This window comes from Pantherophis guttatus, chromosome 6 (genome assembly GCF_059756535.1).
Source record: "Pantherophis guttatus breed Tessera chromosome 6, ASM5975653v1, whole genome shotgun sequence".
NCBI lineage: Eukaryota > Metazoa > Chordata > Lepidosauria > Squamata > Colubridae > Pantherophis > Pantherophis guttatus.
Window position 1 is genome coordinate 11,246,084 of NC_142068.1, and position 18,588 is coordinate 11,264,671.

General features: G+C 39.8%; 1 long non-coding RNA gene across 2 annotated transcripts in view; it reads left to right on the top strand.

Moving 5' to 3' along the window:
* The first annotated feature begins 539 nt into the window (after positions 1-539).
* Positions 540-18,588, top strand: part of LOC117678149 (uncharacterized) — a 51,480-nt gene continuing 33,431 nt past the window's right edge. Inside the window, exons 1-3 of one of the 2 annotated variants that reach the window (XR_015728565.1) lie at positions 540-645; positions 1,051-1,140; positions 14,461-14,598. This is a non-coding gene — a long non-coding RNA (uncharacterized LOC117678149). Of the gene's footprint in view, positions 646-1,050; positions 1,141-14,460; positions 14,599-18,588 lie in introns of those variants that run through there. The other variant, XR_004594913.3, reaches the window with a different exon arrangement.

The window sequence follows — 18,588 nt, forward strand, 5'->3', positions numbered from 1 at the left end:
TCCTCCTCCTAATTTCCCCACAACAACAACCCTTTGAGAGAGAGAGAGAGAGAGAGAGAGAGAGAGTGACTGGACCAAAGTCTCCCAGCCAGCTTTTATGCCTAAAATGGAACTAGAACTCTCAGTCTCCCAGCTTTCCAGCCTGTCACCTAAACCACTAGGCCAAACTACAGTAGTTATAATGATTTAGGAAACCAATCAACTGCCTTCATAAAGTAATTAGGGAGCAATGTGAGGACGGAAGGATTAACGCTCTGGAAATACGCTGGACAGGTTGGTAGCAAAGAAAGAAGGACAGTCAGAACATGGTTTCTGATCGGTAGACAATTTTCGAAGCTTTCTGGAACATCTTTCATTGTTATCCTATGAAAGCAAGCTTGGCTGATGAGTGTTACGAGGTCTTCCCATCCCCTTTGACTCCTACTCTCCCCCTAAACTCTTAGCAACTCCACCCCTGCGTTCCGATGCACTGAAGTCAGCCTCCGAAATGAGTTTGCCCAGATTAGAGAGGTGCTATTCACCCCCTTTTCCACTTCAGAGAGCTGAGCTTTGGACATGCTGAAAAAGCACCATTTAGAATTAATTAAAGCGGAGCAGTTTTCATTGGTTTTGCCACTGCTGACCATTGCGTATTTTTTTAATGAGGTGAGCTGAGAGCAGAGGGTCCTTTGTTGACATTTTTAACATGGGAGCAATGCATATTATGTCATATTAATGAAACAGGAAACTTAAGGGGAATTCGTTAGGGGGTAAAATGGAGAATTCAGATGAATATAAATCATGCTTCAGTGATGCCTTTGGTATCTTTTAAAAGAAGTACCAGAATACTCTAGTCTTGGCTAACTTACATCAAATGATAACATCTATTCATATATTTTAACATGCAGATTTTTTAAAAAATAGTAGTAATTGTGAGATTTTTGCTCAACCTGTCACTTGACATATGGCTTAAAACTGTCCCGTGTAAGAGCTTTAAAACAGTTTGATGGAGTTTTAATTAAAAACCTATCCGTATGTAATTTATGAATAATTCTCTGCTGACATTTATAGGTAGAGCAAGTATGAAGCAATGATTTAACCAAATATTTGGGAAGTTGATTACACAATACGAGGGGAAAAAAACCGGTTTCAAAATATCAGGTGAGCAACAGAAAGCACTGAAACTCTCAGTTTTATTCATTTTCTTATTTTCCCATTGTAAAGTTGTTTCCTTGTGTTCCTGTGCTATTTTTTTTTGTAAAAAATTTTAAAAAATTCTATCTATGCTTATGTACATTTCCTTCATGCATGACAATTTTGTTTGTATTTTTGCTAATTTATATAGCTTTTTTGGGGGAAATCGTTTTATATCATGCATATGATATATTATTTTCTTAAATCTATACATTTTCCTATTTTTATTTTTGATTGGCAACCTGCATGGCAAAATTGAGACCACTGTTTTGGTGCGTGCGCTGTTTCAAAATTTTCATTAAGTTGGCATTCAGATTAAAACTAAATAAATTTCTCCTTGAACTCTTGTGAGTGAGGTGATTTTAAAATGGCCACTGTCCACTCCAAAGCTCTTAGCCAGAGCTAATGGAAAGAACTGTTATTCCATTGCTTTTATTGCTTCTTCTAATGTTTTAATAAACGTTAGAAAGAACACCCCCGCCCACACTGCAATTGAAACTCTGGTAGAGAAAAGAAATTACAGCTAGTTTTCAATTTACGACCGAAATTGAGCCCAAAATTTCCACTGTTAAGCAAGAAAGTTAAGTGAGTTTTTTTGACTTTCCTTGCCACAGCTGTTAATTGAATCCTTGCAGTTGTTAAGTTAGCAACACGGTTGTTAAGTGAATCTGGTTCAGGGGTGGGTTCTAAATTTTTTTACTACCGGTTCTGTGGGCATGGCTTATTTTGTGGACGTGGTTTGATGGTCATGTGACAATTCTTTAGGATTTAGCAGAGGTCTACCAGGCTTTTAACTGCTTGCAGAGCTGTACCGGTCTACCCATCTATTCTTGGAGCGTTCCGGTCTACCCATTTGTTTTTGGAGTGCACCGGTCTACCACCACGCTGCTTTTTAACACTGATCAGCTGTGGGGTGGCCCTTTGAAGCCCCGCGGCAAGAGTTTAAACAGTTTTTTTCCTTCTAGCCGATCAGCTGGGACTTGGGAGGCAGCGAATAGATTGGGGGCGGGGCCAAATAAAAGGTAAGAATAATGTGGGGGGTGGGAGGGGGTGGGAGGGGGTGGGAGGGGGTGGGAGGGGGAGGGCCCTCCCATCCCCCGAACAAAGAGAACTGGTTCGGTGACATCATATTGTCACTTACCGGCTTGGCTGAACCGGGCTGAACCAGGAGGAACCCACCACTGATTTGGCTTCCTCATTGACTTTGCTTGTCAGAAGGTCGCAAAAGGGGATCACGTGACCCCCCCCCCCAGGACAATCCAACCGTCATAAATAGGAGTCATTTGCCAAGCATCTGAATTTTGTTCATGTATCCATGGGGAAGAATCAACCTATTTTCCAAAGCACCGAAGCATTGATTGATTGGACCCTGAGGTTGTCATAAATGTCATAAGTCACTTTTTCCAGTGCCGTTGGAACTTTGAACAGTCACTAAATGAATGGTTGTAAATCAAGGATTACCTGTATGCAATTATTAAAGTGGAAAACTTTATCAGGTGGCACAGCTTTACAGTGAAATAGGCAGTAGTGAAGGCATCGGATTAAGCTAGGAGACTACCAGTTTTGTCCTGCCTTAAACACAAATTTGGGTGGGTAACCTTGGACCAGTCACTCTTTCTCAGCCCTAGGAAAGAAGCAAGGTCTCTCTCTCTCTCTTTCTTTCTCTGATACATAAATAAATAATAAAGATTTTATCACAAATGATGATGGTTCTTGAGGACTACAATGTTGCAATGCGATAAAAGGTTTTTTTTTAAAAAAAAAACCAGAGGAAATATTGCTTACTCCAACTTCATATTTAGAATAAAATGGAATAACAGAGTTGGAAGGGACCTTGGAGGTCTTCTAGTCCAACCCACTGCTTAGGAAGTGGAAAACCCTACATCACTTCAGACAAATAGTTATCCAACCTCTTCTTAAAAGCTTCCAGTGTTGGAGCATTCACAACTTCTGGAGGCAAGTTGTTCCACTGATTAATTGTTCTCACTGTCAGGAAATTCCCCCTTAGTTCTAGGTTGCTTCTCTCCTTGATTAGTTTCCACCCATTGCTTCTTGTCCTGCCCCCAGGTGCTTTGGAGAATAGCTTGACTCCCTCTTCTTTGTGGCAGCCCCTCAAACACTGGAAGACTGTTATCTCATCCCTAGTCCTTCTTTCCATCAAACTAGACATACCCAGTTCCTGCAACCGTTCTTCATATCTTTTTAGAGGTTATATTTTTTCCTATGGATGGTTGGTAAGTCACATCCCTTAGAGTCTGGCATTACAGTTTTTCAGGATCATGAAATGTAGCTAAAAGTCAATAGGCTTGACCATCTAATGACATTCTAAATATGCTGGAAAATTTAAATCCCCACAATAGTTATTGAGATTTATTCAGACAAACAAAGGTAACAAAAGTCTTTTGTGCATTTGTCACTCATTTTCAGTGCTCTGTTGTTGCAGTGTCAAATAATGCCAGTGATTTCAGGACAATTACTGTAATTTTAAACTCTCAACAAATTAAATGATAAAGACTAAATCGTCCAAAGAGGACACTGTCCCATTTCCCCCTCCCTACTTTACAAGTAAATTTTAATTGGTGGAGGATGAATTTCAAATCCTGACTGATTAGAAAATTGACCCGTTTCACCACTAACAAATTTGATTTCTTACAAATAAAAGCTGCTCCTTGTAAGTATATTTTTTTTAATTAGGTTTCCTGCCACCTCAGATTGCAATGAAGATGTAAAGATACATAAGGATTGCTTTTCCTGCTTGCTTGTTTGTTTGTTTTATATTGACTGCAGATGGCTTAAGCAACAAACTTAATTCCTAACGCTAAATTAATGATAAGGGAAAAATTATCCCAATCTGGTACCTTTCACCAATCTTAGTACAAGGAATGAAAATAAACATGGGTAGAGAGATGGCCCCAGGACAAAGAGGCATCCGTGTCAATAAAACAAATTCTGGTTATTCAGATCCCTTTATTCTGATGATCATCAACTTAGCAGCAAGTAAATTACACCACACTGTAACTTCTCAAAGCTCAGTTAGTGTGGCCCTTCTTCAGTGGTGGGTTCCACTTACCTTTGCTACCGGTTCGCAACTGTGACCACCTGCGTGCGCATGTGTGCTTTGTGTGCGCCCAGCGCTTCTGCGCATGCACAGACCGTCCATGATGACGTCTGTGGGTGGGTGGGCAGAGCCTCCCACTGCCGCCGCTACCAGTTTGTGGGAACTGGGGTGAACCGGTAGTGTTGTGGCCCGTCAGCAGCCTGTGCAGATTGTAGCTGATTCCAACAATGAGGAGGCTGGTGTGGTGCTGCGCCAGCAGCCTGTGCAGCTGGTGCTCGAGTCAGACAGTGAGGAGGCTGGAGAAGATGTGGTGCCAGAGGCAGGGATTCAGCCAGGGCCTTCAGAACCTCCAGAAGCTCCTTTAAATGAAGAGGACGAAGAGGAGGAGCCTCTTCTCAATGCACGGGCGTGCAGAGCTGTCAAAAGGCAGGAGTGGCTCCTCAGGAGGAGGTCTCCTTGAGAGGAAGGCTTGGGGCTTATTGGCCACTCCCTTAGCCTATTTAAGGAGGAACACCACTTGCAGCAAGCTGTAGGGAACAACTTTAGTTCAATCTCCTTCGCATCTGGATTCTCTGCAAAATTGTTTCTGGGCTTTCTGCCAACTCTAGTAAGACTGTGATTACCTTATTTTAGAATTCTGGTAGGCTGTTAAGACAGTTTATTAACAGCTTTTGGTTGATAAGACTAAGTTATTTAAGTAAAATAAGCTTTGTATTGAGTGCTGTGTTCTTTGGGGTCCGTAACTGGGGCAGAACAGGTAGAAACTCACCACTGCCCTTCTTCCTTGTTGAGTATAGCACTTAACACTTAGACTTATATACCACTCCACAGTGCTTCACAGCCCTCCCTGAGTGGTTTACAAATATCAGCATACTGCCCCCAACAATCTGGGTCTTCATTTTACCAACTTTGGAAGGATGGAAGGCTGAGTCAACCTTGGGTCGGTCAGGATCACACTCCTGACTGTGGGCAGAGTTAGCCTCGTTACTGCACTCTAACCAACCAAGAAACACAGACAATCATGTAAGAGGCAAGATAGAATGATGGCGTAGATAAATACCTAGAAGGATGTCTAGAAAGTTATATAAATGTAGTTGATATTTTCATAAAAAAGAAACCTTGGATATGTATAAATGTCTAAATAAGTAAACATTTAAAATAGATATGTATAGATAAAAATAGACGAAATAGAAAACAACCACCGATGCAACAGCTTTCAGAAGTCAGTCAGTGGACTGAGTTAGTGTTGGTCTGTTTTTTCTTTTGTATTGTCTTAATGTATCCATGTCTGTATGTATTTTTGTTTTGTGTTTTTGTTTAATTTATAAAACCTTAATAAAAAAAATAATAAAAAAGTTTGTTCAAGAGAAAAAAAAGGGAATGCTGGGAGATGTAGTTAAGAATTCCGTTTGGAGAAGCCTTAAGGTAGTTGGAGGTTAGCAAACTCATATTGTAATTTCTTCTGCACCGTAATGGAACCACCAGCAGCAATCTCAAAATGTAGAATAAAGCAGAGAATCTATTCCAAGGGATGATGAACTTTCAACTACAGGTAGTCCTCGACTTATGACCACAACTGAGCCCCAAATTTATGTTGCTAAGTAAGACATTTGTGAAGTGAGCTTTGCCCCCTTTTACGACCTTTCTTGCCAGAGTTGTTAAGTGAATTGCTGCAGTTGTTAAGTCAGTAACACATCTATTAAGCGAATTTGGCTTGCCCATTGACTTTGCTGATCAGAAGGTCACAAAAGATGATCACATGACCCCAGGACACTGCAACCGTCATAGATATGAGTCAGTTGCCAAGTGTCTGAATTTTGATTATGTGAGTATGGGGAAGAAGAGAGGGGCCAACTTATTTTCCAAAGCACCAGAAGGCAAAACAAGAAACAATGGGTGGAAACTAATTAAGGAGAGAAGCAACCTGGAAAAACTTCCTAACAGTGAGGACCAGAGGTGGGATTCAGCCAATTCTGTCCGGTTTAGGCGAACCGGCATAGGTGAGTTTGGGAGGCTCTGTCCACCCGCCCATACATAACGTGCGAGCAAAGAGCATGCACGGAAGGCCATGCACATTCACAGAGGAGGCATGTACAAGCTAGATGCATGCACATACACTCACATTTGCGAACTGGTTAGGAAGGTAAGTGAATCCCATCTCTGGTGAGGACAATTAACCAATGGAACAGCTTGCAACGGTCTTAAGTGTGAAAAATGGTCATAAGTCGTGTTTTTTTTTCCCAGTGCCATTGTAACTTTGAACCAGGGGTGAAATGCTCCCGGATCTGACCGGACCGCCCAATCCGGTAGCGATTTTTCCCTGTGGTTCGGCAATCCGGTAGCGATCGCCACCCGGGAGTCATTACTTCCTGGTTTTAAGCAGGAAGTAATGTTTTTTTACCTTCTGCGCACGCACAAAAGGTTTTGCGCATGCACAGAAGGTGTGCGCGTGCGCGCTTCCGAACCAGTAAGGAAGATAAGTAGATTTCACCCCTGCTTTGAATGGTCACTAAACAAACTGTTGTAAATTGAGGCCTACCTGTAGTTTCCCTATTTTTCTGAGCTCAAAAGACCTCACTGAATTCTCTCCTGGGAGAAATAGAGTGCCCCCCTTCAATGACTCATTTGCGGCCCTGATTTAAGACAAATGTGTTGATTCAGGAATTTGCAAGATAAATATTAGTTCAGAACCAATATCTTAACAAACCAAACTCTACAGTGTCCATAAATGTTTTTGGTGTTGATAGAATGTTTTCAATCACTGCATGTAATAATGTTATACTGTAATGATTCCATTGTACATATGTTTTATCATTATTATTCTGTCCACTGCTCTAATTTCTTTTAAGTAGAATGTGGTTACCATCATACTTATCCTTATCCCCATCTTCTGTAGCAAACTAGCTTAGAAATGGCTAGGAAATGGGGGACAAATTTATTTAATTTTCATTTATTGGCAAATGTATTTAACCGCTCATTTTCACACAGCCCAAAAATTAGTTGTTCACCTTTCTCCAAATTTTGCAATCCGGTGTACCAATATTGCCATTATTGTTTTTTTCCATACAAATATGCACGCATTCATGAAAACAGTCTGTAAAATATATTCCGTATAGGGACATTCCTTGTAAAATCTACATTAGAAAAAAAAATCTGCAAAACAAAAGAATGCAATTGTTTGGAGAAAAAAAATAAGCATTGCAATGTGGGCTGTTTAATTAAAAAGAACCTGAAATAATTACAAATTGGACATGAGGTATTTGCCAGAAATAGAAAATTGTAAAATAAATACCCAAAAAACCTAATATGGAAAAATGTGTCCATCTTCTCTGTAGACAGATATGATCCCTTGGTGTGAGTGATGATATAAATGGAAGTGATATACAGGTAGTCCTTGACTTACAAAACAGAGGTGATATTCAGCAGGTTTGGACCAGTAACGGAAATCGCGGGTGGGCCCTGCCACCTGCCCACCCACCCCGGCTCTATGGCGTCCTATTTAGATGCATTTTTGAGGCTAGGTGCATGCACAGAAGGCATACGTGTGATGCACGGAAGGCCGGATAGATGCGCAGAAGGCAGGCGTGCGGTGAACCGGTAGTAACAAAATGTGAAACCCACTGCTTTTTGGACTGTTGCCTTCTGGCAGAAGATACAGAACAATTAAAACTCGGACCACACGTTTTCTGAATAGTTTTTATCTCAGAGCTATAATTGCACTCAACAATGAACTAAAGGGCCACCATCAGTGAGCTGTTAGACAACTTTACTTGTTCTGTTGTGTGGATGTTTGGGTGGTTTAGGAGTGGGGAATTTGTGGTGGGTGCGTGGGTGTTTGGGGATTGTTATGTTTGTTGGACCTGGTTTTTGGTGTTAAGTGAATTTCGTTGTATGGGTATACTGTGTACAATGACAATAAAGTTATTATTATTGGTTAATCTTTAGTGAGATTCACAGCCTTTGAGGCTGGTTAATAGCTCAGCAGCTCGAGTCCTAACCAAGGACCTAGGACCTGTTAAGGTATCGTCGGAGAATGTAAGCTGTTCCGAGTAAGGTAGTTTTTTGTAGAGTCAAAATGTTCAAGTCCGGCAAATTTAGAACTTCTAAATAGCGGGGTAGCCCTTTGGGTATTGCTCCAAGGGCTCCAATTATAATTGGGACAACACATGATTTCTTTTTCCACAGTCGCTCAACTTCAATTTGCAAGTCCTGGTACTTTGTGATTTTTTCTTGCTGCTTATCTTCAATCCGTGCATCACCAGGTTTTTTGTTTTTGTTTTTTAATTTGATTTATATGCCGCCCTTCTCCGGAGACTCAGGGCGGCTTACAATGCGTTAATCAATAGCCTTCATACTTTTGTATATTTATACAAAGTCAGCTTATTGCCCCCACAAACTGGGTCCTCAATTTACTTACCTTAGAAAGGATGGAAGGCTGAGTCAACCTTGAGCTTGGGGAGATTCGAACTTGCAGTAATTGCAGGCAGCTGAATGTTAATAACAGGCTAGTAGCCAGCTGCGCCACCAGGCCCCAGGTATTGCAATGTCAATGAACCATACTTTTTTCTTTTCAACTATTGTTATGTCAGGTGTGTTGTGGACCAAGTGCCTGTCAGTCTGAATCCTAAAGTCCCACAAGATCTTGAGTTTCTCATTCTCTAAAACTTTCTCAACCTGATGTTCCCAGTGGTTTTTGCTGTACTCAAATCCAAATTTCTGGCACAATGTCCAGTGAATGATCTTAGCAACACGGTCATGGCGTTGTAGGTAGTCAGTTTGTGAAATTTTGCTGCACCCACTGATCAGGTGGTCGACTGTCTCATCTTTCTCATTGCAGAGGCGGCATTTGCTGTTGGTGGTAACATGTTGAATTTTTGCCTTCATGCAGTTTGTGGCTAGGGCTTGCTCTTGAGCTGCCAAAATAAAGCTTTCTGTTTCTTTTTTCAGTACTCCTGATCTTAACCAGTTCCAAGTTAGTTGTTGTTGTTGTTGTTGTTGTTGTTGTTGTTGTTGTTATTATTATTATTATTATTATTATTATTATTATTATTTATTGGTTAATCTTTAGTGAGATTCACAGCCTTTGAGGCTGGTTAATAGCTCAGCAGCTCGAGTCCTAACCAAGGACCTAGGAACTGTTAAGGTATCGTCGGAGGATGTAAGCTGTTCCGAGTAAGGTGGTTTTTTGTAGAGTCAAAATGTTCAAGTCCGGCAAATTTAGAATTTCTAAATAGCGGGGTAGCCCTTTGGGTATTGCTCCGAGGGCTCCAATTCCAATCGGGACAACACACGATTATTAATTATTATTATTATTAATTATTATTATTATTATAATATTATAATTATTATAATATAATAATAATAATAATTATTATTATTAATTATTATTATCATTATCATCATCATCATTATGTCATTTCTATAAAGATCTATCAATCGAATCTGTAAAACCCAAAGACAGAGTTTCATTCTTTTCCACCTCAAGCCCGAAGTTCAGAAGCGGTTTCATTTTGTTTCCATGTGGAAACAAAAGTACTTATGTTCTTTTCTTTAAATCAAAGTAGTCAGTTTTGCTATTTCAGCCAACTCCACCAACTTCTGCAACCATTCTTCCGTGGCAGGAATCGAAGTGTCCTTCTATTTTTACACATATAATAGTCTTGTATGTCAACATAAATAAAAAATATACATTTCTCCAGTTCTCTTTCCATTAGACCCCACCCAACACATTTTTTGTTAGACTTCCTTGAAAAATCCTAACATGATGTTGGTTTTTTTTCCTCCTGAAAAACCCTCTAATAGTCCTAATATGCTGTGTTTTAGACAGTTTAAAAGAAAATGGGGGTGGGGGGAGAAACCCACAACCAATGCTGTTGCTCGTAGGAAGAGTGGAATCAAGATGAAGTTTATAACTTTATTTGTTTGGGGTCCACATGAAAGCTCTAAATATTGACTCTAAAGTAAGTTTGCCATTTTGCCATGAAATTTCATTATGTCACAACCAAGTACTCTTTAATGGAATTAAATTTCACCCTTTCTAATTATCTTTTAGAGCAGACAATCTTTACAGAATCATTAGTAACAGAAGTACACAATGGATTATTGTCTTTACGACGACAAAAGAAATCCTAGAAGAAGCTCTAAATCTTAAGAAAAGATCACAGAAAATACACCCTATCTTTCGCTTTGCTTCCTCTGTATGATGTAGGATTTGACAGAGTCAATGCAATTTAAACACAATGGCTGTAATTTAACTGCTCTAAATGGCCAACTTTTAAGTTTCTTTTAGAGAACAATATCTACAGTTCTCTCCTAATTAATCAAGTCTATAGATAAACAGTCTTTTCGTCTTCAGTTTAACTCCTCACATTTCAAAATCTATAGCAAAATGGTCTGTTACAAAAGATTGTTTTTATCTAACTTTCCCTGCTCGGATAGTACTATTTTATTACATCTTATTTTACCTCCAACAGACAAAGGCATATAACTGAATAATGTTTCCCCCTCCGTGAGTTGTTAAAACTGGATTAATAAATTCTATGCTCTTTGCACTATTGAAGCTTAATTAAGGTGTGTGAGGCGATGATTTCAGTCATATAATCTATTTCAGTTATGTGGTGGTGATAGTGGTGTCTATCATGGCTTTGATTTTCTACATCACGCTAAAATTTGGAAGTGTGTCTGTTCGTATGAAATTCGAAACTTGATCCCCATATGAGGAACAGAACAAACAAACCTTTGCACATAAAATTTTTGCTTAATTCTTTCTGTTACCCTGACAAATATGATTTGTTGTTTTTTAAAAAATTCCAATCAGGTGGAAGTTACATGAAGGAAGAATCAAAATACAATCTTATTTCCAATGCTTAATTCTAGCACCACAGTTTGAAGGTGTTTACGTATTTTACTTTGCTAGGGAAAATCCACTAAAAGTATCCTTTATCTCTTTCTAAATCGTCATATCGTCACCGCTACCAGCTCGGTGGAACCGGGAGGAACCCACCACTGATTTATTCCATATTCTGTAATAGTCTGTCTCTTCTTTTTCTTTAATTTCTTTTGTTAATCTGTCCACCTCAGTACATTCTAAAATCTTATCTATCAGTTCTTCCTCATTTGGAGTTCTTTCCTGTTTCCAATTTTTTGCATATGCTATTCGTGCTGCTGTTAAGATGTGTAGCATCAAATATTTTATTTCTTTGGAATACGGTCTTGTAAAAATTCCTAACAAAAATGTTTCTGCTTTCCTTTCTATTTGTTGGTCTGTTATTTGTTCTATTCATTTCTTGATGTTCGCCCAAATTTTTTTTGCTGCCAGCATGTCCACTGCTCATCTCACTTTTATATAACTGTGTGTAAATTATTATTTTGTACTTAAATTATATTGATGATTTCTACATTTGCCTCTCTACTGACCTTCAGATTTTGTACAAATCTCTGTCCTATCTGGATCTTCACATTTTTGTGAGAAATGTTGTTGTTGTTTTGTCCAAATGAGAACTTCTCTGTCATGTGATGAATGCAAAGTGCAAGTGAGTAAAGACTGGATTGGGTCTCTCAAAAATAACAGTATAAAGGGACCTTGGAGGTCCTCAAATCCAACCCTCTGCTCAAGCAGGAGATACCATAACTGACCAATCTCTTCTTAAAAACCTCCGATGTTGGAGCACCCACAACTTCTGGAGGCAAGCTGTTCCACTGATTAAGTGTTCTGTCATTTCTCCTTAGTTCTAGGTTGGTTCTCTTCTTGATTAGTTTCCATCTATTGCTTCTTGTCCTGCCCTCAGGTGCTTTGGAGAATAGGTTATGGCAGCCCCTTAGATGTTGGAAGGATTGCTTAATCCTTCTTATCATTAGACCAGTTCCTGCAACTGTTCTTCATGTTTTAGCCTCCAGTCCCCTAATTATCTTTGTTGCTGTTCTCTGTACTATTTCTAGAGATTCAACATCTTTCTTATATCGTGGTGACCAAAACTGGATGCAATATTCCAAGTGTGGTCTTACCGAGTCCATTTTCTCTTTGACTTGTGAACCAGTGAATACCATGTGAAGTTGTAACTTAATTCAGGACACAATTTGTGTCTGTTTTATGATGTCCAATTGCAAACCAGAAACCATTCAAGGTTCAGTCAGACATAAGAGCATTCCTTATTTGAGTGTGCTTATATAGTATAAAACTTGTCCCTGCATGTTATCACATAAGGATCTTAAGTATATATATTTCTATTTTTATGTTATTTTTAAGGCATGTCCTTACACATTATTTTTCTGTTATTGCATAAAATCTATTAAAGACTAAGGGGAGGATATACCCCATTAATAACATGGTAAGCTTGATCGGGATTCTTTTTCTAAATAATAATTTTATTAGAGATCACAATAGAAAAAATAGAAACTAATAGAAATTACAAGAAATATAAGAATAAAAATAGAAAGTGGAGAAAAGAAAAAATGAGAAAAAACTTTGGTAACAAGTAATATTTTAATGATTCTCTTAAAATACAATAAATGTTCTCTTCTTCTCCCATTCCCAACTCTTCATTCAAAACAAAACGCAAAACCTCATCATTCATTCCTTATCAGCAATCCATTAAGGTTTACTAGAAATAATTAATATCTGCTTTAACCTTGATCAAATAAGTCTACTCCATATTCCTTCCCTTACTATTAGCAATCCTGGTTTTTAATCCCTTCAAATTGTGTCCTAAAACTTGCTTTCTTTTCATTTTTTTCTTTATTCCTTATCTGAAAATTCTTAAAACTTTAACAGATCTCTTTTGTACAACCAGTTAAAAAAGATTATCCAAATCACTCTTTTAGTTTGGTATTTGTCTGTCCTATTTAGTTATTTAGACGTCATCTGATTTCATTTGTATGTCCGTTGTATCATCTTTTTCTATATCATTCTTGTAATTTCTCATATTTAAATCCCTAATCAAATAATTTTAATCTTATCTGGCATAGTTTGTTCTTCTTCTGTGATATCATTAGCATATCATCTATCTATGTTATCAGGTATTCTTAAAATTGATTCCTTGTTCAAAAATATTCTTTGGAACAGCCACTGTTAAAGTATTATTCTCTATTCTTTGTTAACAAGTGGAATCTAAGTATTCTTCTTTAATTGTAATCTTTAATTTATTTTAGTTCCCTCTAGGGGCCAACCTTCAAAGTCCCATACTATCAATTTGCTTTTTTCCAAAGAACCCAAACAAGAATAGTTTCCCATGGGAAGGATATATTTAATTATTTCTAAATCTTTATTTCAAATCCATCTAGATTCCTAATTTAATTTCCTATTTTAAGTGTCTAAAATCATCCTCTAAACAAACTTTTGCTACTTATTAAAAAATAACATTTTTTCCCCTTAGTCCTTAAAATTGTATTTAAAATGCCTTTAGGAAAAGGTTTCACTAAACCAGGGGTCAGCAACCTGCAGCTCTGGAGCTGCATGTGGCTCTTTCACCCCTCTGCTGCGGCTCCCTGTCACTCAAAATATGCGTCACAATTGCCAATGTGCAACACCCACCAGCATGCGATTTACTGAGCTTTTCAACCCCCAGTAGGCCAACCATGGATAAATCCAAGGAAATAAAAGTTTCAGAAGAAAACAGAACATTTAATTTCAACTACATATGCTAGTTTTGTGGCCGCCCAAGAAATAGTCAGGCACGGGAAGGGTTTTGTGGCTCCCGGTGTTTTCTTTTCTGTGGGAAATGGGTCCAAATGGCTCTTTGAGTGTTTAAGGTTGCAGACCCTTGCACTAAGCAGAAGAATCACTGTAGGAGATGACCAGGCTGGGTCCAAAGGAGGGGTCAAGCACACCATCAGTTCTGAGTCGCTTTGTGCCCACAAGAGATCTAAATCCAACCCACCTTGAATTCCATTGATCCTTATCTATTGTCAATCTGCTTTTACCATTAGTAGTTCAGATTCTTGTAGAGAATGTTAACATGCAATAAATCTGACACTCACCCAGTGAATATGATAAAAACTTGCCAAACTGAAGGGCTTTAATATTTCACAGGCAGTAAAAAAAAAAAAAGTTCAATTGTGATTAGAAAATGAGACTCAGTTGGGCTTTTTGTCCACAAAGGCGGCTATCAGACCTGGAAGCCATCTTTTTCATTGGATCTTCAGGGCTGCCACATTTACCACTGTGGGAAACTGGGAGGGGGGATTATATGGAGCCAAGGTGATATATAGTCATAATAACATTCTTTTCTCAGAAAGTCAAGGACATCTTGCCCTGCACCTGGACGGCTGGAACTGGGAGGCATCTCCAGTTGGGACGTTGCTTTGATTGGACCATCTGATGGACATGTGGATGTTGGGCAGGGTGTTGAACTTTCCTTTGGGTGGGGAAAACCTGGAAGCTTTCAGATTCGGGTTTTCCCAGATGTGCCAATATGACATCTCTAATAAAATGGAACTTTGAGGAAACTGAAGCCTTGGAGTTTTCTTTCATAGGGAATGTTATTTGGAACTTTCCATTCTGCAAATAATGATGGAAAATAACTTTGCAAAGACTTCTGGGTTCTCGCACCATCCCATTTGCTGTCTGTTTACCTTGTTTTGTTTTATTTAGTACTGTAGTGAGTTGGTTGGTTTTTGGGGGGCTATTTTATTTTACGCTGTTTTTATTTAATGCTAAGGGACACGGTGGCTCAGCGGCTACGATGCTGAGCTTGTCGATCGAAAGGTCGGCAGTTCAGCGGTTCGAATCCCTAGTGCCACATAATGGGGTGAGCTCCCGTTACTTGTCCCAGCTTCTGCCAATCTAGCAGTTCGAAAGCACAAAAAAAAAAAAAATGTAAGTAGAAAAATAGGGACCACCTTTGGTGGGAAGGTAACAGCGTTCAATGCGCCTTTGGCGTTTAGTCATGCTGGCCACATGACCATGGAGACGTCTTTGGACAGCGCTGGCTCTTCGGCTTTGAAACGGAGATGAGCACCGTGGAACGACTAGCACATATGTGTGAGGGGAACCTTTACCTTTACCTTTATTTAATGCTAATGAATCATTTTGGCTGGAAGGAGAAGCACTTATTCTCTCGGTTAGCCTGAATTGTTTTATTTATCGCATCATCCTCTTGCTATCAAGCTTTGATCTTCTGCCTTTTTTTTTTTTTAAATCCCCGACCAATTTACCTACATATTTTCATTGTCTAATCAGACTTAAGCCCATAAAACATGCGTTGCCTCGCTTAATGCATTTCGTTAGCAAGTCAGACAGCATCACATGGATTCCCGCACGGCCCCCCACCCCGGTGTTTTCTTCCCCGAGAGCTGTTTGGAAGCCTTGTTCATGTCATTGTTCCAAAGGAGAAAGACGTTGTTGGCAGCACAGTCAGTTCCCAACACCGCTCTTGGCTTTACCCAGCAAAGGTTTGTCAAATGACTCAGAGGTGAATCACAGGTTTCTGCAGGTGTACGCTGGGGAGGGCTGGCCTGCTTCCACGTCTCGGCGATGGCAAATGTTTACTTCATTAGTTCATGGGGTTACCCAGCAGTTCCAGCCAGCTCTATTTCTCAATATTAATGGATGCTTAGGAAAACAGAATAAGACCAGGGAGCCTAGGGAACCGTTGCCATTCAAGGCGATACCACAGCGTTGGAAATGTCATTTGAGAGGAGAATTTTATCTGCACTTCAGCAAGGGAATTAGAAGAGTTTTCACATCTCCCTCTCTCCCTTTTGCCTTCCTGAGCTCCGAGTTTTCTGTTTCTTCAGCCAAACCATATAAAGTCCCATTATACCATAGTGGAACTATCAGTTTATCTTTCCCAGCATTATCAGTGATGAAATCCAAATTTTCTTACTACTGGTTCTGTGGGTGTGGCTTGGTGGGTGTGGCTTGGTGGGCATGGCAGGGGAAGGATACTGCAAGATCTCCATTCCCACCGCACTCCAGCGGAAGGATACTGCAAAATCCCTATATCCTTCCCACTCCTGGGGGAAGGATATTGCAAAATCTCCATTCCCACCCCACTCTGGGGCCAGCCAGAGGTAGTATTTTTTTTAAATTCCTGACCAATTTACCTACATATTTTTATTGTCTAATCAGACTTAAGCCCATAAAACATGCGTTGCCTTGCTTAATGCATTTCATTAGCAAGTCAGACAGCATCACATGGATTCCCGCACGGCCGGGAACCACTCAAAATTTCCGCTACCGGTTCTCCAGAACCTGTCAGAACCTGCTGGATTTCACCCCTGAGCATTATGTACAGTGGGGAAAAAAAAACTTGTCATGGTTTCAAAGACGTGTTAAGTTTATGTTTTACCAAGAAAGAAATAAATTTATGTCAGGAAAACATGAATTTAGCACAAAAATAGTTTGCCATGAAAGGAACTGCCTGTGAAGACTCCTGGATTGGGGCTGAAAGACGAGAACAGAAGCAGTATGTTCCATCCATAATTGGGTAGACCAGGTTGCCCTGACAAACAACAACAACAATAACACTTGGTCTCAAAGATGGATTTTTTTTTCAATTTCCCCCATATAAAATTCTCTAATATGAACAATAGGGACAGGCTCAGTGGCATAATGTGGTCATTCTTAGACCCAAAGAATCAGGACCGGGGGTGAAATCCAGCAGGTTCTGACAGGTTCTGGAGAACCAGTAGGGGAAATTTTGGGTAGTTCGGAGAACCGGCAAATATCACCTCTGGCTGGCCCCAGAGTGGGGTGGGAATGGAGATTTTGCAGTATCCTTTCCCTGCCACGCCCACCAAGCCACACCCACAGAACCGGTAGTAAAAAAATTTGGATTTCACCACTGATCAGGACCACAAGACAAGTTCCAGTTAAGCTGATTTATTGCTAAAAAAACCTAGTGCTGACACAAGAATCTAGTCAGCACTAAATTGGTGCTAGATTGAGTCCATGGAATTCAATTCCAGAAGGATTGGACTTGAATCACTTGTGGGAACGTAACGACTCCAGGTTGATTCCTCTCTTGACTCCACCTGCTGTCTCTGCCTGTCCTACTACTACTGTCACTGGATCAGTACAAAGAATAGACAGGCGAAAAAAATGATTGATTTAATTATATTTCATGCAATTCATCGAGTTGACGTCTGAACATCTTAAAGTTGCCAAGGTTAAGAAACACTGCTGCACATTATTCTGCTATGGGTTTTTCTTGGTATTTTTAAGCGTATTTCTCTGAACAAACACCTGGAACATCTCAATTTGCTTCTATAGAAATGCAAGGCCAAAGTTGCTGTTAATGTTAATTCTTTGGAACTTTGCCATTGTTATAAGTCTTTCAGTAGGCCACTTATCACATAATAATACATGTCGAAGATTCATGCCATTTTATCTCAAAATGAGCCTTTTTTTAAAAAAATGTAAGTGGATGGCATCCACATGACATACAATAAAATACCCCAACAAATGTCCTTCAAATATACCCTTTGTTTCACTCATAAGAGCCAGTTTGGTCCAGGGGTTAAGGCATCAGGCTAGAAATCCAGAGATCATGAGTTCAAGTCCTGCTTTAGGCATGAAAGCCAGCTACTCTCTCTCAGCCCAACCCACTTCATAGGGTTGTTGTTATAAGGAAAATAGGAAGAGGGGAAGGTGTGTTGGATATGTTCGCCACCTTGAGTTAATTGTAAAAATAATGAAGTTGGCAAAATAAAAGAAATGAATAAATCTTGGATATTTCTTTTTCACAACCAGCCATTGAATTACAATTCCCAGCATCCCTTATCATTAGAAATGCTGCCTGTGAATGCTGCAAGCTGTAGTTTAGCAACATCTGTAGCAGTGGTGAAATCCAATTTTTTTTTACTACTGGTTCTGTGGGCATGGCTTGGTGGGCTTGGCTTGGCTTGGTGGGTTTGGCAGGGAAAGGATACTGCAAAATCTCCATTCCCACCCCACTTCAGGGGAAGGATACTGCACAAGGGCCTGGTGGCTCAGCAGACTGATAGCATTGTGATTAACACCAGCTGTCTGCAATTACTGTAAGTTCGAATCTCACCAGGCTCAAGGTTGACTCAGCCTTCCATCCTTCCGAGGTGGGTAAAATGAGGACCCAGATTGTTGGGGGCAATAAGCTGACTTTGTATAAATATACAAAAGTATGAAGGCTATTGCTTAACGCATTGTAAGCCGCCCTGAGTCTCCGGAGAAGGGCGGCATATAAATCAAATTAAAAAAAAAAAATCCCCATTCCCTCCTCACTCCTGGGAGAAGGATATTGCAAAATCTCCGTTCCCTCCCCATTCTGGGGTCAGCCAGAAGTGGTATTTGCTGGTCTCCGAACTGCTCAAAATTTCCGCTACCGGTTCTCTGAACTGCTCAAAATTTCCGCTACCGGTTCTCCAGAACCTATCAGAACCTC